The sequence below is a fragment of the Falco peregrinus genome, chromosome 8 (genome assembly GCF_023634155.1).
Source record: "Falco peregrinus isolate bFalPer1 chromosome 8, bFalPer1.pri, whole genome shotgun sequence".
In the NCBI taxonomy this organism is placed as follows: Eukaryota; Metazoa; Chordata; class Aves; order Falconiformes; family Falconidae; genus Falco; species Falco peregrinus.
Genome location: NC_073728.1, coordinates 7847835 through 7871712, shown reverse-complemented (window position 1 = coordinate 7871712; position 23878 = coordinate 7847835). Strand labels below are relative to the sequence as shown.

At 50.8% G+C, this 23878-nt stretch overlaps 1 long non-coding RNA gene across 1 annotated transcript; it reads left to right on the top strand.

The window, feature by feature from the left end:
* The first annotated feature begins 1015 nt into the window (after positions 1–1015).
* Positions 1016–22741, top strand: LOC129785094 (uncharacterized). Its single transcript, XR_008748626.1, has 3 exons — positions 1016–1134; positions 16730–16864; positions 22206–22741. It is a non-coding gene; the product is annotated as an uncharacterized LOC129785094 (long non-coding RNA).
* The last annotated feature ends 1137 nt before the right edge of the window (positions 22742–23878 follow it).

Below are 23878 nucleotides of genomic sequence, written 5' to 3'. Positions count from 1 at the left end.
AGGTGGACAAACTCAAGCCTAGCTAGGGCATGCACAGAGCTTTCTTTTCAGTTCAAGGGAAGGAGCAACAAAGTCTGTCTGTGTCACGTCGGAGCTGGGAGTAGCGGAGGCTACAGCTGAAGGCAGCCAGTCGTGCGGCAACACCTGCGACATGCAGCAGTGGTGGAGGGGTTCTCAGGCGGGTTTGGGTGGAGTGGGTTTTCTAGGAAAGCCAGAAATGCAGCAGCATGTGTGATGCTGGAGGAAGCAGAAAGAAGACATTCATGGGAACAAAACTTGCTTGCAGGGCGAATGTGGGGATTTTGGCACAGGGAGCTTCCTGCTGGTCTGCTTCTGCTAGGTGTAACTGCACATGCAAGTTCCCTGTAAAAAAGGAAACTGGTGGGACGAACCCTGCCTGGTGCTTTGCAGACCAGCTCAGTGAGGTCTGGGTTTGCCTGGAGCAACCAGCCATCACTAGAGGCTGTTCTTGCCCAGGAGTCCCTTGGGTACCGGCAGTGGGAGCATAAATATAATGAGGTGGTTTCCTACAGATGTACTGTGCAGGCAGCGTGCTTAGCTGCCGAGATCAGGGCACCGAATTCATTGTGGTTGAGAGCTTCAGCTAAATCAGGGCAACTTTCTTCTCCCTGGGTTATGAAGCACCACGCTTCAGCCTTTCCCTAAATATTTTGAAAGGGGAGGGCAGTCCTTTGGGGAAGGCAGTAGCAAGGGCACTATATAACGGTCCTTCAGGAAGACCCAGCAATTTAGGGAGATGGCATGACAATAACTCTTTTCCAGGATTTGTCCTGGAGTAGCAGAGGCTGGCTGTGCTTGGTGCTGATTTTCTCCTGCCAGGGTTGGTGGGGACCGGCTGGGGCAGGGCTGGGCTATGGGAGGCAGGATGGTTCACGTACAGCCAAAGAGCATCACCACACCTGAGCCAAAGAGCGTGGTGCCTTGCAGCCAGGAGAGCAGTGCTGGCCCCAGATTTATGAACCTTTATTCTTGTTTCTGTTTGCAAACCAGGAGCAGTTCTTAAAGCCAAGTTTTTCCAACTGCCTCTGGCCTTCAGCTTGTGTTCTTGCATGTTGTCTGCCTCCTCTGAAGACGTGGAACGCCAGAGCCGCTCTGATCCTTCCCCAGCTGCAGGTCTGTGACTGAAAAGGTGGGCTCTAGCAGGGAAATCCCTGTTTAACCACAGACAGGCAGTGTTGTGTGTGGGATTCCCCAAGGAGCCACAAAGCAATGCTCCCTCCAGGCTGGGCCCCAGCTGCTCTCATCATGCGACAGGCTCAGAAAAAGGTTGGGGGACCAGCAACAACATAGGAGGTCTTTGGTCTTGGTGCAGCTTTCCAGCAGCCTTCAGCTTACAAGATGGGGTAGGAAATTCCCCAGCGCTGGGGATTTCCTTCAGCTGAAGCTGCTGTAGGAAGCTGCCTGCAGAGGACCTTCCTCAGAGCTGGGGTGATGACGGGCTGGGGCAGGCAGAGGACCTCCAGCAGCCAGACCACAGAGCCAGAGGTCTGGGCAGTGCTGTTCTGGGAGGCTCTTTCCATACCAGGGTAGCAGGGTGGTTCATTACACCTGCTTTTATTGCAGCCAGCAGTCCCTTCCCCCCAGTCTGGTGGCATCACAGGGCTAGTGACATCTCCTGGGGACATTTCTATGGGGCTGGGCCACTGACATCTCCTGGGGGAATTTCTATGGGATGTGTCCTGTATAAGCACCCAGCAGTGTATGGCCAGGGACACTGGCCAGGGCAGGCAGAGAGATGCCAGATCTGCTTCCCCGCCCCGCTCTCCCTTGGGGCTGGGAGTTCTTGCTGAGCTCAGAGGAGCAGAATGGGTGCCCCAGCCCTGCCTTTCTCCCAGTGTCGGGACTTTGTGCAGGAGCAACTGTTTGCCAGCTTGCTGCATCCCAGGCTTGCCTGGGGCTCCTGTACAAAGCTCCCTTTCACCTTGGAGCATCCGGAAAACATAATGGGGCAGCAATTATTGGGGCGGGTGCAAGCTTGGGCCTGGAAGATAAGTGGCGAGGAGCCAATTATTGTTAATTAGGCATGTTGCTGTTGGCTAGCCTGGGCTTTTGCTGCTGTGCAGGAATTTGTTTGTGCCAGAGGAGCTTTGTGGCTGGCTGAGCCCTGAGAGGCTGCTGGGAGCCGTAGCCCCGGCGTGCTTGGGTCAGGGTCAAGCCAGAAAGGCTCAGACCAAAACCTCATGTTGAGCTGATCCCAGTCAGATTTCAGGCCAGGCTTAGGCTGCATGCTTTTCCCAAGACGGAGAGGAGGCATCAGCCCAGGCTGCTCACCTCTTGCGGGGGATGGGGATATGCATCCCTGCCCTTACAGGCTGGTCCCTCAGGCTTCTGGTCACTCATCCCCAGCTCCTTTTGCTCCATCACAGACATGTACGGGCCACAAAAAGGAAAATGAGCACTGAGGCCGTTTGGGAGAGGGACTGATTGTGTTCCGAAGTGATGCACACCCCATGCCATCCCAGCTTGTCCTGCAGTGCATGTAAGAGTGCATACGGGGGCCACTCCATTTCATAATCGGGGGACTGTTCAGTGCTCCCTATGCAGCTGGGAAGATTCTGAGAACCTGGAGCAAGACCCCTGCTCGTAGGATGGTGTAAGAGCAGGGTGCCAGGACCCCCCTGTCAGGGCAGGATGAGACTCAACCATTGGCAGCACACTCCTTCAGCAGATCCTTGTCTTGTCTCAGTCAATATTTTTGCTTAGTTGCAAAATGGAAGGAGACCTGGAGCTTGGAATTTCACTGTCACCTCCTGCCTCTGTGGGATAAAACCAGAGCTCCTGCCCTTTCCCTCCCCACCAGACATCACTGGGTAGCCCTCTGTTCGCAAATATGAGGATGAACATCTAGGGCGGTCCCAGCATGTGCTTCTTTGGCTAAAACCCATAAGAAGGAAAAATATGACACAGCAGGGGTGGAAAAGCACTGCACTGTCTTCTTGTGGCAGAGCAGGACCAAGAGGGTCCAGGCTGCCAGCCCAGAGAGAGCAGCCAGGCGCCCAGCGCTGCAGCCTGCTCAGGAAATGGTCTTTTCGTTAGGCAGCTCTACGCAGCTCTAATTAAATTACAGGATTAGAGCCATCTCAGTCCTCACTTATCTGGTGCCAAATGCTTGTTCCAAGGGAGTGCCCTCCATTAAAGCGAAAACTGCCCATGCAGCGCTCTGTACCAGCTCATCGAGAGTTCAGGCTGCCACAGAGTCACTCCTTGATTGCACTGCATTGCAGATGGGCTGTCTGGAGCGCTGTCGTTCATATGTGGCCTCTGTCTTCCTCTGGTTTCTCATCTGTGGGCCTTTCAGAAAGATTTTGGGATGGGTAATCCTCTGCTTGCTACTCTTAGCTCTGTGCAAGTCTGCTCAGGGCCTGAGCATGGTGCAAAGGGCCAGCTGGTGCAGAGCAGAAAATTCAGAGTCTGTTCTCACCCAAGGGTCTGAAAAGGACCAAGTACTTCCTATGTGAGATGCTCTATAAATATCACAAGTTCTGCAACTGATAGGAAGGGAGAAGAGCACACAGGGATCTGACCAGCCAGTGGAGCTAGGAATAAGACTTTACCCTCTAGGAAGCACTGCCAACCTTAAAAAAACAGATCACAGTGGCCAGCAAAAGGAGAAGCCACAAGATGCAACATGGAATTCCCTTGAATTTGCTTTTGTTGCATGTAGTTCTTCCTGACAGATGATATAAATTTCCAGTTGCAGGGCAGATTAGGCTGTGCCTGGGGATTAGAGATTTGGGTGGTTTCTCATCTTACACTTTGGCACTGGTTTTTCTTCTGTTGCTTCACAGAGAAGCTGCCAGGGAGACCTGATGATGAAGGAAAGGCTCCTCTCCTTCCACCACGCTCCTTCCACCAGGCGTTATCACCACGCTTTGGGGAGCTGGGTAACCTGCAGCTTGGTGAAGCAAGACCCCTTTGGCATGGTCCATGTGCAGAAAAGCATGGACTCTCCTACACAGTGGTGCCTGTGCTCTCCTACGTATTAAGCACACACAGAGCAGTAATTAAAGCTTGCTCCTTGTACCAGCAGAAGGCTAGGTGATAAGATCATGAAAGCACCTCCTGTCCTGCAAAAGTAGTAGTAGTAGTGCTGCATGTAGTCCATGGGAGGACTACATGGAGGAATACAGCTCTTTGAAACATTCCTGCTATGTTGTTTACAAATTCCCACTTCCCGATGGGTTGCTTCTTGCTGGCTGCAGTGGGAAGTGCCGGTGCTGCTGCACTGTGCATGCAGCCTGGCTGGTGGGAAGGACTGCAGGCATCCTCCAGCGTGAGCAACTGGCTCTTTCTTTGCAAGGCAGGCGCCACATTTCTCGTGCCTTTTGCAATGCTGTGTTTTCTCCCACTGCCAACTGAACATGTCCATTTTGGCTGGGTCGTTGGAGTAGCTAAAGCTCAAGTTTCCCTTGCACATTGTTCAGCGTGAAAGCCCATAAAAGGTCTTCTGGGTTGTGCTGCTGCCACAGGGTCCACGGCATCAATTTAACTTCCCCACTCAATCACTGAGCTGCATAATTGCTCTCGGAGAAGTAATTTTTTTTCCTCATATTCTGCCTTCTTGGCTGGAGATGTAGCATGTCTTAGTTTTACTATGCTGCCTTCTCTCCTGGACAAGCTCTCAATCTCTCCTGCTTTTGTAAAGTTAAATAAAACTGGGAAAACCCCACTTTAAAAGAAGCATCTTCCCACAAATCAAGTTCATCCTTGGAGACAGTCAAACTGGACATAGTCATGAGCAACTGGATCTGGCTGGACCTACCCTGACAGGGGTTTGGACCAGTTGCCTCCAGATGTCCTTTCAAACTAAATTACTCTGGTTCTGTGATTCCTGTCTCCTGCAGAGCCACATTGCTCCCCTTTCTCCCCCCCTCCTCTGCTCTGTTGGTCCTCAGCAACGACCCAATTCATGAGTGAGCCTGCTCACCCCGGCATGGGAAAAGGCATCCCCAAACACTGCCAAGATCCAGATCCACACGCAGAGAGCAGGAGGGGAGCCTTCAAGCTTCAGGGCTGGGACCAAATATTTACCCTGTGCATGGTATGTCACAGACAATTAAGGCAGCTGAACCAAAAGCAGAATGGTGAGAGAAGCTGTTTGCTTTTCAAACCGGACCAGCAAGTGCATATTAAATTACCTGTATGCCAGATAATATTTAGCCATAAATCTTACTAACAGCGCTTTGCAGTAATGCAGATCTGAAGGAAGGGGGGAAAATGGAAACAAATGAGGAGGGGACAGCTTTGGAATGATAAAGAAGAAAGGAGGTGAACCCTGGCTGATCGCTCAGTTTGCAGCCAAAGGTTGTTATAGGAAGGGCTTCAGCTCTGTGAGGAAATCAGCTGGAACAGGTCTGGCAGGATAGCTCTCCAAGTGAGAGCTCTTCTTGCAGAATACCAATGATTTGCATCCAAAATAAAGTGGCTAGAAGCAGCTATTTCAGGAGCTCTCCCTGCACTAGGGCAGGAGCAGGGAGGTGGAGGGAGCAGAATATAAAACAACACCTGCCGTGGAGGAGCGATAGGTGAGGTTGGAGGGCAGATCGCTTGGCTTTGTGTCAGAATAGATGGAGCTTGTTTTTCATTTGTTGCTTTTCTTGTTTTTTTGCCCTGCTTCTGATACAGGGACAGATTGCTGTCCCCATATCCCGAACTCAGCCAGCTTTGTGACCCTCCCTGTGAAAGTGCACTGAGGAAGGCTCTGGGAAGGGCTGAGAGCAATAAGAAACACCACTGTTTGCCGTGAGATGATGGTTTTGCAAGCTGTCTGTGCCCACGCTGGGGCTCTCCCAACCACACGGCTTTGCGTTGATGCTTTATGCTATTGCTGCTGGTTGCCAGAAGCAATTAACTAGCAAATGGAGTGAGGACAAAAGGCTAGCATGAATTACAGCCTCACAGGAGGATGCCCCCAGCCCTTCCCTTCCCCAGCCTGAAGGACTTGGCGCTGGGTTTATCTGGTGCCCCGGCCACCCTCCATCCCCTTCACTGTGGCACCGGGAGATGCTGGGCTGTGGGCTGCGCAGCATCTGCACCCGTTCCTGCAGCTGGCTGGCGGCTGCCAGCACCACAGGGATGCTCTGGTTTGCCATAGCCCAGTTTGCCAGCAGGCTCCAGCCTTTGTTGTTAATCTTGGCCGAAGATTCACCTGGGTCATTTTGAGGAAGAGCCGTGCTGGACGCTTTCTTTTCTCTGAGACTGGCACCATGCCACGCTCTAAGCCACCTTGCTGCCAGAAGCAGCAGGTCCTGGCAGGAGCTGGGACAGTGCTGCTCGCCCAGCAAGGAGCTTCCCATCAGGCAGGCACCACGGCAGCCTCCCACCAACCCTCCTCAAACGTCGTCGGCTGCTGTATGTACCTTTTCCCTCCCCAGGCACAGGCTGGCAATGTGAGAAATCGTGCCTCGGGTATGCTGTTTCCCGAGGAGCGAGGAGCGTGGGAGAAGGCTTTGCAGACAGGAAGGCAGTGCCCTGAGGCACGTTTCCAGCTCCTCACAATCCACTTCCCAGAGATGCTGATTCCCAGGCTCCAGCCACTGCACTTGCACCAGCAGCACCAGCTTGATCTGGGACCATGCGCACTCGTTGCACTGGGGGCCAGCAAATGCAACCCACAGCTCCATCTCTCCTCTCTCCTCACCTAAATGGGAAAGAGGGGCCACAGAAAGCTGCTGCAAAGTTCCCACTTCGCAACAGAACTGTCAGGACACGTCCATTCTTGCCAGGAGAAGACTTGGACACAGCAGCCAGGAGTGCTTTAAACAAACCGAGGTGATGCCTGGATCCACGTTGGCCATCTGCTTCCTGCAGGACAGGGTATCAGTCCAAGGTGCTGGAAAACAGCATCATATCAAGCCCTTTGGTTATCAGCTGGTGACAAGGGCTGGTGGTACGAGGGAAGCTGGGATTTAAAAGCTGATATCCAAACCCTGCTCTGTTGTTTGTTTCTGGGTCACATATAAGGCCATACAGAGCTTATTTTCAGAGTCTGGCTTAGAATTGACTGAAACTAGATAAATTTACACACCTGTGAAAGCCAGAGATCATGGCAGTCACTGCTCCTACTCTGAAGGAATTTGGGAAGAGCGGCAGAGAAGACAGTCTATTTTGCTCTTGAATTTTCTTTCCAGATGTAGTGATGTTTCACTGAAACATCAGCTTTTTTTTTTTTTTAATAGTGAGTGCTAGAAAATATTTCAGAAAGCCTTCCTTGCCAGTATGCTGTTCTTTTCCAAACCTTGCCCCTGCATCAGTCAGGTGTGCATGCTGCCCATGATGAAGCAAAGCCAAAGTGGAGCCTTCCAGATCTCCCAAAATAAACTGGCATGGCCAGAGCCACCTCTTGCTTTGGTAGCCCAAGCTGCCCATGTGGCTGCCATGGATGAAAACATGCTGGTCCATCAGCCAGGCTGCATTGTGGTGCTGGCTAACAAAACGCCTTTGGGACTGGCAGCATCCAATATTTCCGCTCTCTGCTGTATGACTGTGCGCAGGCTGGAGCAAGGCAGTGGCTCAGAAAATCAGCATGGCACCATGCAATTGCTGCTTGCGCCTTGTGCAGAGGGTGAACATGCTCCCCTTTCTTTGACCGATGCTGGAGTGGCCCATCGGCCAAACCAACGCTGAGTGATGCTCCCATGCCACTCCTGCTGGTTACAGCTTTGCCTGGGATGTGCTCCCTGCACAGATTGCCTGTCCGTGGGGGAAGCGGCTGACTCAGATGGCTGGAGAGAGATGCTTCTTTACCGTGCTCTGCAGGAGCCTGCTATGAAACCCCACTGTAACAGCGTGCTGGTCACAGCACATTAAATAGCAAGGTCAATTGGGCATCTCCTGCCAGGGACCTTGCCGGAGCACAACCATCGTGCAGGTGTACACCTTGTAGTTCTTTACTAGCTCAGCTTCAGTGCACAGATAAATCTGTCTCATCTCTTCTCCCGGGGACAGCAGTGGCCATAGATATCGCTCCACCTTGCTTGTTCTACCAGCTGCATTGATCTGTGGTGAGAAGCTGTGGGGAGCCACTGGTGGGGGATGTGCACACGCAGGGACACCCTCATCACCCTCCTCTACCCATCACGCTCCTGACAAATGAGCCAGGCTCCTCCTGTACTAGCTGTTTCTTCCTTGGGTGTGTTTTTTTCCAACCTTGAGGGCTTGGAAGTGGACTGTGCTGAAAGCCTGGGTAAACAGCAAGTTGGGAAAGCATCTTTTAAAGTGTTTTATTGGTGCATTTACCCTATTTTTGTCAAGCCTGAGGGAGCTGATACAGAACTGAAAACTGTTTCAGTTGTTTTTAAGTTCCTTGAGGGCTGCTCTAGGCAGGCTTTAGGAAAGCCGATCTGAATTGACTTCCAAATTAGAGTAATTAAACCAAATGAAGTCTTTGCAGGGAAGAGCCCCTGGATGGATGATGCACTCAGCTCAGAGTAATTGTCCCAGGGCAGCTGTCACGCTGTGGTGGTGATGAGATGATTTGCCACTGTCACCAAAACCTTCTCCCTCCTTTCCATTTGCCATGAGGTAGCAGCATGTGCCTGGGACGTCCCCCATCATCGTGACATGCTTTCAGGGTATGCTCTAGTTTGTGATTTCTGCCTGTGCCTGCCTGGTCTCACTCAAAATTACTGGTGGCAATTCGATCCAGCTTACTCACGCTGAATCACAGCTACATTAATCCTAGCCACACAGAGATTTAATGCAATTTAACTGGGAAGCTGTACATTTCATAGAGGCTAACATTTCTGGGGCTCCTGGTGCAGGACACCTCACTGTCCCTGTGGCCAGAGCCAGCAGCTGCATGTCTGCAGCACTTGTCTGCGTGGCTTGAGATCTCGGTCCAGGATCAAAGCTTGCTCTCTGAGCGAGCCTGCTATTGCACATCTCTGGATGCAATGGGAATTTGTGGGCTCACAACCCAAGGGGTGAGGAAAGACAACAAAGCAATACCAATCCGTGCAAGTTATGCTGCAACCCTATAGCCAAGTCCCTTCAGAAGAGGTCTGTGTCTCCTGTACAAAGCTTCTAAGGGGTCTGCAGACAGGCAAAAAAGGCTTGCAGAGAGGACAAGGCGCTGCGAGGCAGTCCCTAGCTTTCCCCTGGCCCCAGCCAGCTGTTCACCCCATTGCAGTCCCTGCAGTGCCTGAGTAAGCTCCTCTGCCCTCAAGATCAGAGCTTGCAGGATGTTCAGATGATCGCTTCAGTGTCAGAAATGGTGGGGATTTGCTGACGGTTACAGTGGATTTAAATGGGAAGTGGCTGAACTAGAACCAGAGTGGTATTGCTGTCAGTCTGTTGTGGTCTGGCTTCTAGCTGGAGACGAGCGTTGCATTGCATTTGGCTTGCAAGGTGTTAGGGAGATCCCATGTTCCCTTGCACCCCTGAGGCAAGGGGTACATGGCTGGGAGCAAGGTGGGATTTTGAATCCTTCTGACGCTGAGAACTTGGAAGTGTTGATTTCTTTACTCATCAAAAAATAGAAGCCGACTTGGCAGTCTCACAAGTTCACACAGGACAGGTCTGCTGGCTGACCCAGAACAAATCAAGGAGAAGAAAGTGTTAAATTGGGCAAGAACTGGCAATTTCACAGCAATTATCGAGAAATATTGAACTGAAATATTCCCTAAGAATAGGGGAAAAAGCAAACGAAAATTGTTGACCTGGAAGTCAAATGTTGCATCTCTCCTTGGGGATGTTTCTGTTCCTCTGACCAGTTCCTGACCTTTCTCAAAGAGGTCTTCAACCCCAGACGAGAGAGAAAGGGGCCTTCCCATGCCTGACTTCTTGCCTTTGCCACTGTTGCTTTTCCTCACCAACCGTCACTGTCACCGTACGTAATAGCGCTGTTTGCTTGTGCTTCGGTGCCGTACAGTGGCAGCCCAGCCCCGGGAGCTCTGATGCACCACGTTTTAGTTATCAGCCCTCTGCACACTGGATGCTCTTGGCCAAGTTGGCTGGAGCAATGCCTTAGGGAGGGACAGTGTGTAGAAGCTGGAAGCTCACTGCCTGCTAAGCACTGGCTGTCGAAGTGGGCTCTCGCTCCTAGATTAACCACTGCCTTCTGGCAAAGCCTGGAATTGGTCTTTTAACAAAAGCCATGGCTGCTGTGGGTCAGATCCCCAGTGTGTGGGGGCTGATCCTGTCGAACTGCTTTCCAGATGCTTCAGCCCACATCCTCTGGCCTCATGAGGATGTAGAAGCAAAAGGCCAAAGAACCGGCAGTTCTGCTGCTGATAATCCACCTCTGGGAGTCAGGAGCAAGGCAAGTGGGCAATGTCCTGTTGGCAGCCTGGCTGTAGCAAGGGAGTTGAAGGAGTTTGTGTTTCTTCTAGGGGCATAAAGACCACGCCAAGCACAAAACCCTGGGAGGCTCTCAATGAGTCTCCAAGTATCTGATGGGAGCAGCTATGAGTGAGGTCTGAGGAGAGGTGAAAGCGATGCCTGGCTCCTGCACAGCAGCCACAGACACCCTGGCATCATCTCAGGGTCCTTTCAGAGCCACCATCATTCCCATGGCTCTGAAAGGAAAGCTTTCAACAGGCTCCACTTGCAGGGGAGGTCAAGGAAGGGCAGGAGAAATAGTCTGGTGCATGGTTGCGTTGGCTTTGAAGCCTCTGCCTTTGCTGGAGGACTCTCAGTAGAGCTCGTGGAGTGGTTTTGCAGAATGGAAAAGGGACGCAGGCTGGAAGCAAAGCATTCTTCTTTCCTCTTCAGCTCTCTATCTTTTTAACCAGGCTCTAAAGCCCTCTCCTGAGTCCTCGGATTGCTATTTTCTTGGGTCTGCTTCATGGTACTTTCACTGCTGCTATTTTTGGGGGGGGAATGTGATGAAGAGGAAGGAAAGATTTCTTTTTCGATTCTTCTTTCTTAAAGCCAGAAATGAGAAAATGGAAAATATAAAAGAACAGGAAAATGCCCCAGTTCTTTCAAAATAGCTCCTCACTGATTTCCACTCTCAATTACAGATTTTGTGCCTCAGCAAAAAGAAAAAAGGTAAAACACATACCTCCTGTGGAAATACAGGGGCATTTTTCTTTGTCCATGCTGGCTTGGGTACTGACCTAGAGACATGGGGAGACTTTCTTTTGACTTTGGCGGCTCTGAAAGACCCATTGTTCCTTAACAGCAATCCTTTATGCTGATGCGCACATTTTGTGTGCATCTGTCAACAGGGGAGGGGGAAATTATTGAAACGGGTAATAAAGGAGATGAAAACAATCCGTGCTGGTCTTGGGATAATAACTAGCTGATATTAAGACTAAGCCCAGCTGATAACAGTTAATAATAAATGGGCATTAATTAAAGCTAAATTACAGGGGAAGGTACAGGCTTGGCTCTCAATCCAATTAGAAGCCTGTAATTCGTAACGGAGAGAATCTGTCCAGCCTCTGAATATATGATCAAAGGCTAGCAAAGTCAACAGCAGGGCTGTGTCATGGTTTAGATGATGCCCCGATAGGGAAGAGGCCAGAGGAGGATTAACAGATGACTGTGGCCAGACGGTTCTTTGGGGTTTGCCATGCAGTGTGCCAGCGAGATACGTGGTGGTGCAGGTGTGAGAGCCCAGAGCTGAACCCTGGTGTGGCTCCAGAAGGTTTTGAGATGAGCCTAAAGGGAGGGTATGGACCTGATGGGAGGAAGATATTCATTGTGTGCTCCTCATGGTGACAATATGAAGGAAAGGGCCCCAGAGAAGCTGGTCAGGTCTCTGGATGGTGGGCACCAAGGGGGTTTAGATAACTGTTGTTGGCCCACCATTGAAAGACAACAAAGAGCAAGCAAGGTGCTGACGGCTGTGGTCAAAAGCCTCTGCTGCACCTCAGAAACAATGCCATGCCCACACTGACATTTACCTTGGCAATTAAACAGGGTTGTCCCTGGAGGTGTTTTCCACCTAGACTTGTCCTGCAGCTCCCAAGCCAGTAGCATCCCCAGTGCAAGCAGCCCCCAAAGGGAGCCCAGCACAGAGCCAGGAGGAGTAGCCAAGCCAGCAAGTTTTGAGGGCCCAGAAGTTATGACTTACCAGCACTGAAGGGAAGCACCTACAGGCATCGCCTTTCCCTGGCCATGCCTAGGGCCAAGCTGGCTCCCGGCTCTCTGTGCAGCACAGCCACCCCAGGGAGCTTTGCACCACTGTGCTGTGAAGGATGCTGTGTTGTGCATGAAGCAGAGGGAGACGAGAGCTGCTTGCCTCACTGCCAGAAGCAAAACTGAGTCTGGTACAAGTCCATACCTGACTGTGATGTGCCACGTGTGTGAGGAGGGAGAGTCAGAGGAGACACTGGTGCCCTCAAAGTTGACAAGACCATTGATGAGGGAGCAGCTGCTCATTGGGAGCTGAAGATGTGATCCAAGAAGAAGCTGCAGATGGAGCGCAACATGTCACCAGCTCTGGCAGCGTCAGCAGCGCTGACAAACTGAGAACAGGCCACGTGGTGTCTGAGGGTTGCTGGCCAGTGGATGCTGGAAGTATTCATCTGAATCAACAGCCTCAGAGTGTTCACACCCTTGGGAAAAATAGGCTCAGTTTTAAACCTCATGGTGTTTAGAACAGCTTTAGAACATGCCATCTTCCAAATGCCCCATAATAACCAACTATGATTGAAGCCTTAGGATGTTTAAGGCATACTCAGACCTTCAGATGTGTCCCACAAATGATTTTCAAATGCTACATAGCATCAACGATACTCAGAAAACACTGTTCTGGTCCAAAGAAACTCCACATTTTCTGCCTGTTGCTCCTACGGCTTGTCTGCAGAGCAGCTGATCCAGATGCATTATTCGAGATTAAAGGGAATAAATGTGGGGGGTTTCTTGGTTTAATGTAACGAAAAGAATGTGGGTTTGCATTTTGGCTCAATACAACTTTGTGTTACAAGTATCCACAGAGGTAATTCAGAAGGATGCTCTAGTTTAGACTTGCACTCTGTGTAATTACCTACCAGGCGTAGGTTGATCCTTGTGGCACCCACGTGAAGCCTAAGCTGGAGGATGGCTGACACAGCTGAGGTGTCAGGGCTTGCTGGGACCAGATGAGTGCCAGCTTGCACCAGACGTGGTGGTAGGAGCCAGGGTAAAGAAGCTGGCAAAGTTTACTCTCCTCTGCACAGCTTTGTCAGGAACAGTATTTCCTAAATAACACTGCCCATGCTTTCCAGGCCAGTGTCTGCGTGTCCCTGCACGCAGAGCAGCCGTGTACAAAGGGTGGTCCACACATACCGCACTGGTGGGCAAGGCTGGGTTTGCTAAGCATGGCTACAGCGTCTCCAAGAAGCAGCAAGAAGGAACCTGACTCCCCAGATATTAATGCAGTCACGAAGAATGAGCCGAGCCTGGAAATACTTCGATTGTCCTTTTCCAAACAAATCCATATTTGCAGAGGCTTGATCCTTCCACGTTTCTAGGTGCCAGACCTGGCCGTGCTGACATCAAGAGCAGTTTTTGGAGGATGTTCAGTTGAGGCTTAATAGTTCTGGAAATAAACCAGAACCCTTTAGCCCTCGGTAGCGTGATGGCCTGAGCTCCCCCAAGTTCCCCCAGTGGACTGGCACTTTCGGCACCCAGACCTGCTGTGAACGTCTGCTGTGATGCTGAAGGCACTGCTTAAAGAGCATGCCTCTGATGGGAACGTCCTGCTAACTGAACTATTGGTGTTAAAGACTTCAGCCTGATTATGGTGTCCTGGTGTGTAAGAAATTGACTTCACTCCATTCGACTGTATCTGAGAGGATTTCTTTCCTTTCCTGACATTCAGAGATTATTCTGGAAAAACAATTCTTAAGATGCCATGGCAGGAGGAATAAAAATAGCTGAACAGATGAGCTGGTCTCTCTGACAGTACAAATACTTTCAAGTGCTTATAGTGCAGAGAAAATGAAGTCTATAGCAGGAAACAGAGGGACTCCCTATTAAAAAAAAAAACAAAAACAACCCACAACTAAAAAAAAAAACCCCAAAAAAAACCCCAAACACACAAAAAAACCCAAACAAAATGAAGAAAATTTGGGAAAAGTGACTAATCTAGGAGAGGAAATCAGGTGCTGTGGCTGCTGTTAGCAAGGTAAGTGTCTCTCAAAGCATCAAGTCACTGTACATGTCACGTGGGGTACCAGGGCAGAGCACCCCAGTGCAGCTGATCGTTCCTGGTAGAGCAGGGCTACTGGAATCTCTCCATGGAGGCTCTGAAGACTTAAATACTCCATCTGAAGAATGGTGTGGGATGAAATGTTGCTAAAATGCCAACCTGGGAATTGCTTACACCTGGATGTTGTCAAGGTGATTTACAAGGGAAGCCAAATTTAAGCTTCCAGTGCTCAAAACTGTTGCTTCTGGGAGGGGTGATGGCTAGAACAGTGCTTGTGGCTTCTGTAGGTGGCTGCTGTGTGATGCGATCCTCTTGTTGCAAGAAATGCCTCTCAGAGCCAGCAAAGAGCCTATAATAAGAAAGTACCCTGCTGATCCATTTTGCCCTTTCCATCCATCTCCCCTGTTGTGTTGGCACAGCTTCCCTCATTTCCCAGGGCTCCTTGCCCTTGGAAATCCCTGGGGAGGCAAGATGTGGGGTTTTGGCTTTAACCATCAGCTACCAAGATTATGCTAGGGAATAGTTTGACCTGTTGGTGAGCGAGGGCTCATGCTTCAGAGATTACTCAGCTGCAGCACTCACAGGACCTTGGGGAAGTGAGAGAGCAGGTAAGAAAAGAAGGAGGGGCTGAAAAACAGATGAGACTCGGAAAAGCTGTCAGTATTGCTTCTACCCTAGCCAAATGACCAGGCATCATTGCTTGAGGCATGGATGGGGAGAGATTGAAAAATAAGCCACTAAATTTCCCATCACCTGCAAGCTTGCCCTGCCAAGATGTGAGCTCAGCAGGTGGAATAAATACATCAGGACCTCCACAGCCTATGCCTGACCTCATAATGCTTTAGAGAGCGGTGTCCCACAGGCTTAGTGGGTGTGACTCTCTTGAGCATAGACACTGGAGAATTTGCAATGCTGTAGATGCTTCTCCATGGCCTTGCACAGCACTGGTGACCCACTACCAACCTGGTCACCGCCAACCCCTCCTCTTGGCACCCCCGCCTGTGTGCAATGCTGGTGTGAATCCCTTTCAACCCTACCCACCGAAAGCTTGCTGTCCCTGCCTTCAGGGTGGACTTGGCTGCTTCAGCAGAGCCCTCCAGCACAAGTCAGAGCCCACAGCCTGAGACCCCACCACCCCCCCGCACGTTGTCCTGGGGCAGATTCACAGACTTTGACCGTGCATTGAGCAACTCTGGGATCTGTAATGCAGGGTTGCTGCTACGGTATGTGAAGACTTGAGTCAGGTCACTGCAGGCGCCATGGCCCCAGTTCAGTGATGGATGGATGTGCCATACTAGACTAGGGGTTATCTAGGCTATTTAGGTTATTCTAGGCATCTACGTTATCTTTGTATTCAGTATCCAGCCCTCTCCGTGGTCGTGGACAGTGCAGAACTGGTTTCATCCCCACAGCCCTCAACTTTCAGCTGCTCCTTTTCTCCTCTCCATCGCATGCCACTTTTGCCCCAATGCATCTCATGTGATTTCACTGTATTCACTGAAAAGTGGTTTAAGAGTTCCCTTTAGCCTGCTAAACTATCACAAAACCGTAAGCCCAGTATTCAGAGTGCTTTGTTAAACAGCTTACAAAAGCTGTGAGGCAGCCTGATCTGTGGGAACGGGCTTTGAACAGAGTCACAGTTCTCCTTGCGGCCACCGGCCCAGCTGGGGCTTGCAGCTGTTATCCTCACCCACAGGGTCCAGACCCTAGCTTGCCTGAGTCTAGCCAAGGGGAAAAAGATGAGACACAGTGGGAACCCACAGAGGAAGGGTGATGGGCTTGTGATGCTTATTCCACTCTCTTCTATTTTATGCGTCCTAAAAACCATCTCCCCTGGTCTTTTAGGGAGCGCCTTCAAGACTGTGGATGGCAGGCAGGCTTGGGTAGTTGCTACCCTTCAGTCTTTTAGAGGCAGAAGCCCCTTGTAGGCAGCATCTTCAAAGGGAGATGTTATCTCTTTTCAAACAGATGTCCCTCTGCCCCAGGAGATCTATCCCAAAGAGGCAGGGTGCTCACCGCATGGTCAGAGGCCAGGCAGCGGGCACGACTGCGTGGTCTGGAGCAGAGGCACCGAGGATGTTTGGGTCCATGTAGATTTCGCCACTGTGGTTGGATTCTTTGATATCTCATAAGCAGTGATTCATACTTGGGCCTTTCTTTGTGGCAGGGGGTTTTATAACAGCTTTTTCTGATGTATAATAAGAGCTGTGTGAGTGATGAATTCTTCCCTCACTCAGGATATTAATAGCACTTTTTCTTTCTTCTCTAGCGAGTCACCTATTTTCACAAGGCTCGTAGGCGCTTTGTGTCAGTGAGACTTCAGCTCCTTTGCCAAATCAGGGGGGCACTGGCCAAAGGGTTCAAAAGTTTCCCAGGACTGGGATGGTGGACTGTCTGGGGGCATGTGAATTCCCCGACACACAAGCCTCGCATCTTAAGAAACCAAGCTAAAAGCCATGAGACTATACAACTAACTTTTTATTTTTGGAGGCACCAAGGGTCACGTTTCCCATCTACTTCTCCATAGACGGGCAGGCTAACATCTTGTTTCTCAGTTTGTACTGGAGCTGGGTTCTCAGTACTTTGCCTTGGAAGCTGGGATTATATTGGCATCTTCTCTTCCAGGGTGCATTGGCTCTGACCATACCAGGTGGGATGAGACCCAGAGCATCTGGTATAGGTTTAATATAGCCCTCCTGCTTACACAGAATGGATGTGGACGAGCACAGATTTTCACCGAGGGCTTATTCTGCACTCTGGGTAAGCAAGTATAGCTACCTGACTACTATTGTGTCCTAAAAACATATGTCTGGATATCTGTTTTCACCTGGAGGGCTCAAGAAAGGGGAGCAGGTCACCAGCTAAGTTGCCAACTTGTCCATCCATCTCCCCTTAACCACTGTTTTGTAGTCCACGTACAGAGCTGGAGCCGCAGGAATGAACGCTTGCACAACAGAGGTTTGAGCCTAAGGGAGGTCTCCTGTCTTCCTGTCTAAGCAGAAAAAAAATGACAGGTTTTAAAATACTTCATAGCCATTTGTAACTTCCTTCAAGGAGTGTTTTGTGTCTTCTGCTTACAGACTGCCGTCTCCCATTATAGGAATAATATAAAATAAACTAGGATAAAACTGAGGGCTTTTTCCATCTGTATCTAACCCACTGCTTCCGGATTTTTTCCCCACATTTTCATTTTTTTGATGGGTTGTTTTTCGGTTGTTTTTCCCTATTGCCAGAGGAAAACCAGAAGACTTCCCCCATTGTGGATGCTTTTTGCTCCCTTTACCCCATCCAGGCTTCCCAGGTCTCCCCAGCATCTTCCCCTCTGCAGATGCTGCCCGTGTGATACCACTGCCTGTGCCCTGCATCCCCCCATCTCCAGGCTGGTCTCTGGCCCAGGTTAGCCCTCACAAGCCCCCTCCCTCTGCCGGGGGGGCAGGGGGGGTACTGCCTTGTACCATCCTCCCGCAGCTCTGTCTGTGCACTTGTGCCCTCCTCCTCTTCCCACAGGCTGATTTATTGGGTTTATCTTTCCCTTTTACAGCTGCCCTTCACTGCGCCTGATTGCGGTGACCTCTGGTCCCTGCATAGCTTGCATTCCTCTGGGGGGGCTGCGGGCCACCGGGAAGGGCTTTCTCCTTCCCTGGACCACTTCAATCAGATCCCTTGTCCATATCCATCCATGCTGGCATACAGCCCTATGCTTTCTGTGCTTGCCCTGGGCAAAGGCCAGGTGGCTTTTTTTCTTTTTGTGGGTCACCCACATCATCGTGGGCCTCCAGAGAGGCCACTTTATCTCTGAGCTAGGGCTCTACAGGGTAGAGAAAGCAATAGCAGGGTCTGCCCCTGCCCTGGGGACATGCTGCTCCCCCCAGCCCACCTTGAAAACCCACCTGTCTCCCTCTTTGAAGCTGGGGAGATTGGATGCTGGACCTCCCTGGGACTGGCATGTGTGATGGGGTTAGGGAGAGGCCACTTTCCTGACACCAAGACAGCAATCTTCATTTTATTGGTGTCATCAGTTCTCTTTCCCTTTCCAGCCCCTGTGCAGGATCTAAGCAGGCACAGTGATGCTGAACGTGGGGATCACACCATATCAAGTGTTACGCCTGGCAGAGCCAGGGCTGCTCTGGCAACAGGGGCTGGAGAATATCCCAGCCGGCTGAGTGGTCCTGCTCATTAACTGGGGGTGTTTTGTCCGGACAAAGGAAGACTCGGGGTGGGGGGGGGTGGGGGGGGGGGTGGGGGGGAGGGGGGCGCTGATTCCTCTCTGCAGCTGCCTGACAGGGGCTGTGGGCAGGGGGGGGTTGGTCTTTTCTCCCAGGGGATGAGCGACAGGACAACAGGAACCAGCTTCAAGTTGCGCCAGGGGAGGTTTAGGTTGGGTGTGAGGGAACATTTCTCCACCGAAAGGGCGGTGAAGCCCTGGGACAGGCTGCCCAGGGAGGCGGTGGGGTCACCATCCTTGGAGGGGTTTAAAAAATGTGTAGCTGTGGTGCTTGGGGACACGGTTCAGTGGTGGGCTTGGCAGTGCTGGGTTAAAAATTGAACTTGATCTCAAAGGTCTCTTCCAACCTAAATTATTCTATTATTCTATGTGTTGGCAGCTCTTGCTTGGGCAGGATCCTTCTCCCACTCTAACCAACAGGGCATGGTGAATGAGCCACACTCTGACATGCTCCCTTCAGCCACGGCTCACCCCCCAGGTTGCAAAAAGGTACTATTTTGGAGGTGAACCAGACCTGGCTCCCTTGGGGTTGAGCCTACATCCAGCTGGCTGCCTCCTCTTCTGCCCTGGGGATGTGCTGGCCACCCCTGCATCCAGCCACCATGCAAGCCCTGCACCACTGACTCCTGCACCCTGTGCGGCACCAGGGATTATCCCTCCCCGGCGTCTCACTGTCTGGCTCTGTGAGCTGAGACACATCCCTAGGGATGGATCAGCAAGGGCTCAGGCTGAAACTGAGCCAGAGATGAATCAGCTCCCCCCATCCCTCCTTCCCCTTCCCTCCAAAGATCCTGGCATGGAGGCCAGAGGCAATGGCTGATGGGTTGAGGGTGTGCAAAGAGGGAAGTTCACCTTATTGCATCATCTCTGGGAACTGCACTTCTCTGGGAGTTGCCTCCCAGGTGAGAGAATGACATTGTCACTGGAGGTTTAATTAAGATCTGCAGGTGTAGGGACAGCAGGGTGGCAGAGCAGCCACCACTCCCCAACACCCCACTGCAACGCTTGCAGCCGGTGAGACGCTGGGGGCATGGGGACCCCAGGCTTTTGCTGTATTGCATCTTGGCTTTGTCATTGACCACATTTACCCTAGATGAAGCTTTAGGGCCAAACCTGTGTCTGATGTCTCTGATGCCAGGAATGAGCAGTCCGTGTTTGTGGGTTGGATCTGGTAATACCCATTCCAGCCTCTTCTAACACAGCTTCCAACCAGTCTCCCACACTCAGTGCTGCTTAAGGGTTTGGACTCCTTTCTCCTTTGAAAAGGAGGAGAGCACGTGATGCGATGTGATATTTGACTCTGCAGTATTAAGTTGTGCACTTTTGGACATTCACGGCTCTCCATCCCATCCTCAGGACTGTGATTATAGTTACTTATTTACAGACACAGTCCTGAGGTGCATCTCTGCATTCAAAGCAGGGTGCTTCAGGATAGGGACAAGATCAAACCTTTGGGAGAACAGGATTTTATCTCCAGCTCTGCCAGTGGCTTGTTGTCTGACTCGGGGGTGGAAAACCCCAGCCTTCTGGGGTTTCCTCACTGCAGTCATCCTCTGTTTGCTCCAGATGACTTCCCTAGCCTTACTTTAAGGAAGGCTTTGCATGCAACTTCTGCATAAGTGACGTTAAAAGGGACAAAACCACTTCCAGCAGGCAGAGTTAAACAAGATGAAGTCTCCTAAAGAGGGTTAGAATCTCCTGGGTCATCTAACAGGACAGCCAAATCCACAAGAGCACATTGTGCCAGGGACCAGAAGGAACTTGCCACGTCTGATGAGAGAGAGCAGCTTGCTGTGCAGCTGGACGCCAGCAAAGTGCTGAGCCTCTGCATCCCCCCACTCAGCACGTGGGCGCAGACCGAGGGCCATGCCATGGCTTGCAGGAAAGCTAGGAAGCTCATTTTTCTGGAAAACAGGGCTGCTGTGACTGCACCAAGAATGTGAGGGTAGAAGAGGCTCCTTTAAATCCTCAGATTAAAAAAAAAAAAAAAAAAAAAAAAGAAGAAGAAAGAAAAAATCATCAGTCAGGCAGTTCCAAAATCCTGAAACTGGCATAAAACTCATGACTTAATTCTTAAGGTTGGTTTTGTTTAATGCTAAGTACTGGCTTCTGCTCATCTGCCGTCTCACCTGAGAGGCTGCAAGTTCCCCTCTCCTTCTGATGTCCGAGAGGGAAGGTGGGGCTCCTCAGTGCGAAAAGTTACCCCCAGGATGTGGGGCTTTCTCTAAACCACTAAATACCACAAAGCCTCTGAATAACATTACCGGGAGGGGCCATCACGGGTGAGCTGGCATGGCTCCTAAGGGAAGGTAAGCGCAGAGTCCTGCAAAAGCACCGACTGCCGCACAGCGCAGGAAGCTTCTGCGAAGCCACGTAAAATCCTCGTGGCCGAGGGTATGTGTGCCAGAAAATGTAGGCACAGGCTGGAGAGAAACCACCCCGCTGTGGCTGCCCATACAGACATTGCATTTTATCGTGTGATTCTGGAAACCTTCGCTCCGTGAATCAGTCTCCTGAGCGGCTGGGCAGGAGACGATCTTGCTGGAGGTGTTTAAGACAGGAATGTGACATGAAACTCTTGAAATGCTGGAAATTAATCTGAGGGTTTCGATTTTACCTGAAACGTTAGCTTTTGAAATAACTGGAAGCCATGCTATGAGATGGCCCAGCCTATGGGACTGATACAGGGATGATTGATAGCAAACTGTATTGCCAGACATAATTACATATCAGCAAATCCCCAGAAGTGATTACTTGCTGCCTGACATGCTTTTGGAGTCGACGTAAGTTCAGTTACCCCCCACCCCTCCCCAGCCATTTTTTTTCCCCTAGGAAGGAGTCTTTTGCTGGCTTTGTTTATCATAGAGGATGATTGAGTCGATGTTATGAGAACACACCATCAATTGAGAGTTGTGAAAGAGGTGTGATACACACACACGTGCGCTTGCATCCCTGCACACCCCCTGCCAGATCCACCCCTCCCTGCCTGTCCCCTGTGCCGCACCAGAGATGGTGGGACAAGACAGGAGCTCCTGGGAAGGGCTGACTCCACAGCTGTCAAGTTGCCCAGACTATGAGGCATTTCAGCCTTTGTTTTCTTTTAAGAGAGCTATTTTTTTTAGGGGGATATGAGAATCATCAGACTGATTCAAACATGCCTTCATTTCAGATGCTGATGCAATAACCCTTGTGACGGCGATGAAGGAATGATAACCCAGTTCCTCCTGTCTGTCCTGCTGTTGGTCAGGGAGGTGGGAAGGGGAGTGATGGTGGGTGATGGAGGGGCTAGAGGCTCCTCAGTGATGGGAAGCGGTGCTTTTTCCAGCCCCCTGGCACAGTTTGCCTCCAGCAGCAGGAAGACCAGCCATGGTGGTGTGAACACCCTACAGCTGGGTGGCATGGGCATTTTGGCAAAGCCCGAAAAGCTCTATGGGAATAAAGTCCCATGGCGACTGGACCAAGAAGCTTGACCTGTTCATCTCTCTGTATCTTCCTCCTGTCTTGCCTTGGGAATGGTCTCCATGTGGCTTTCCTATATTTTGGCTGATGTGGTTCTTGATGCTGTAACAGTGGATTTTCTTGGTTTCACTCATATGAATTTAGGTTCATGGTTTTTTTCCTCCTCTTCCCACTCCACACCCAAGATTGTGTCTGATGACCAGCATGGTCTGGAAAATGTGGTTGTGATTGATTTTGTTGCCTGGAGCCCATGTCAATTTGAGATTCTGACAGTGTTTTGTTTTGTAAGTTGATTTCTTTTTAATTCTTCCACAGTTCAGATTTGCTGTCTTCTGTCAAAGACGTTAGGCCTAGTCTGAGTACTCCAGGCTTAAAAATATATGTTTCACTCTGTCCCACACCTTTCTTGTCCCACAGAACTTGCTGCACCCAGCCTGGCTTGGGGACTTTGCTGCAGGATCTCTGCAAGGATCCTGGGGTTTCACTCCCTCTTCTTGCTTCCCATTTTTCCTGATGACTGGGAGAGCCATCCCTCGGCGGAGCTGCAAAAGAAATGATGGGGCAGGGAAGGGGCTCCTCTGTCCCTCCTGGCCTCGAGAGGCAGAGCTTGAGATGTCCACCTTGAGCTGCTGGGAATGATCTTCCATGCCTGGATAGTACCCAAGGAGGTGATGGCATCCTGGAGCAAGACCTTGGGCAACCCGAACATCATCTGGAAAACTAACACAGAAACCCTGGAGCAGATCACCGGTAACTGCATCTTCTGTAGCAGGTCAAAAGGAGGACGAGAAGGGGCCAGACCTGCGGGGGACCGGATTCAAATGACTTGCTGCCTCTGTTACAGCTTGTATGTGTCCAGAGCTTGTTTGTGAGTAATTAACGCGGTTGTCTTAAGCAGGGCCACGGAGAGCATGATTAAGTAATTAATAGTAATTAAAGGCATGTTATCCACAGGCGTGTTGTCCATGCCCATCCTGCCCAGCCCTGTGCTGCCAGCTGCCCTACGCCAGCTTGCCCAAGCAAGGGCTGAAGGTGAGGGGAAAGAGCCTGGCTGGGCTGTAAGCCGGGCACCACTGCCAGCTCTGCTCGCTCTCTCTCTCACTCCCCCCCACCCCATATGCCAGGGATGTCCCTGGGGACACCTCCCCACTGCCACCAGCATGGACGAGGCACAGCAGGGCTCTGCCCCAGAAGCGCCCCAGGAAGGAGCGAAGAGGTGTCCACCTGTGCATGACACCAACCCTATTTTCACACAGTGGTGTCTTTTTTAATCAGAATGTGACTTTCCACTAGTTTTAACCCATAACTGCAAGAAACAACTTGATCCGCTTAGCTAGGCACCATCTTTGCAAAACTCCCTTTCTGTCCTATTTCACTTAGTCAAGACATAACCCTTAGACTTTTTTTTTTTTTTTCCCCGTTAATGTGGGGTTTGGCCAAAGGGGAGGTTTCAAGGAGGGGCAGTAAACCAGCCTTACCCCCATCCTATCCCCACCTCTGCTAATGGCCGGTGTTGAGGATGGGGAGGAGAGAAAACCTCCGTGTGGGCTGGTTTGTTTTTCTGAGTGACCCCATCAACAGCAAAGTCAAGACAGGACAAGAATAAAAAAGCAACATGGGGATGGAGTGAGGAATTCTGGTTTGGGCTTAACCTCTTTGCTTTGAAAAGAAACAGATCAGTCCCTTTTGAGGTGGAGAAAGGGGAAAAAAAAAAAAAAAAAGTCTGAGCTTTTTAGAAATCTCCCTGCATTATTTTCTGAATCGGACTTGAAGCTGCCAACATTCCTCTCACCAAAAAGGGCATCTTTTTAAGCAGATTTACCTTTTCAGCTCTAACTGCTGCTGGTCCCCCTTGCCTTCAGCTGTGTTTTGCCAGCAGGACTAAGCTTTTCATGAACTGCCCTTAGCAATATCCTGGGAGCTCACATCAAGAGCTGAGATGCACTGGAGTCTCTGTTTCCCACTTCCAAACACCTTCCCCTTCCTTTTCAACATTTCCCCCTGCTGTAAAGAGTAGCTGAGCTGTAGACCTTCAATTATTTTTATGCCTTTGCCTCATTTAAGCATTGCAGGACATTATACAGAAGTGA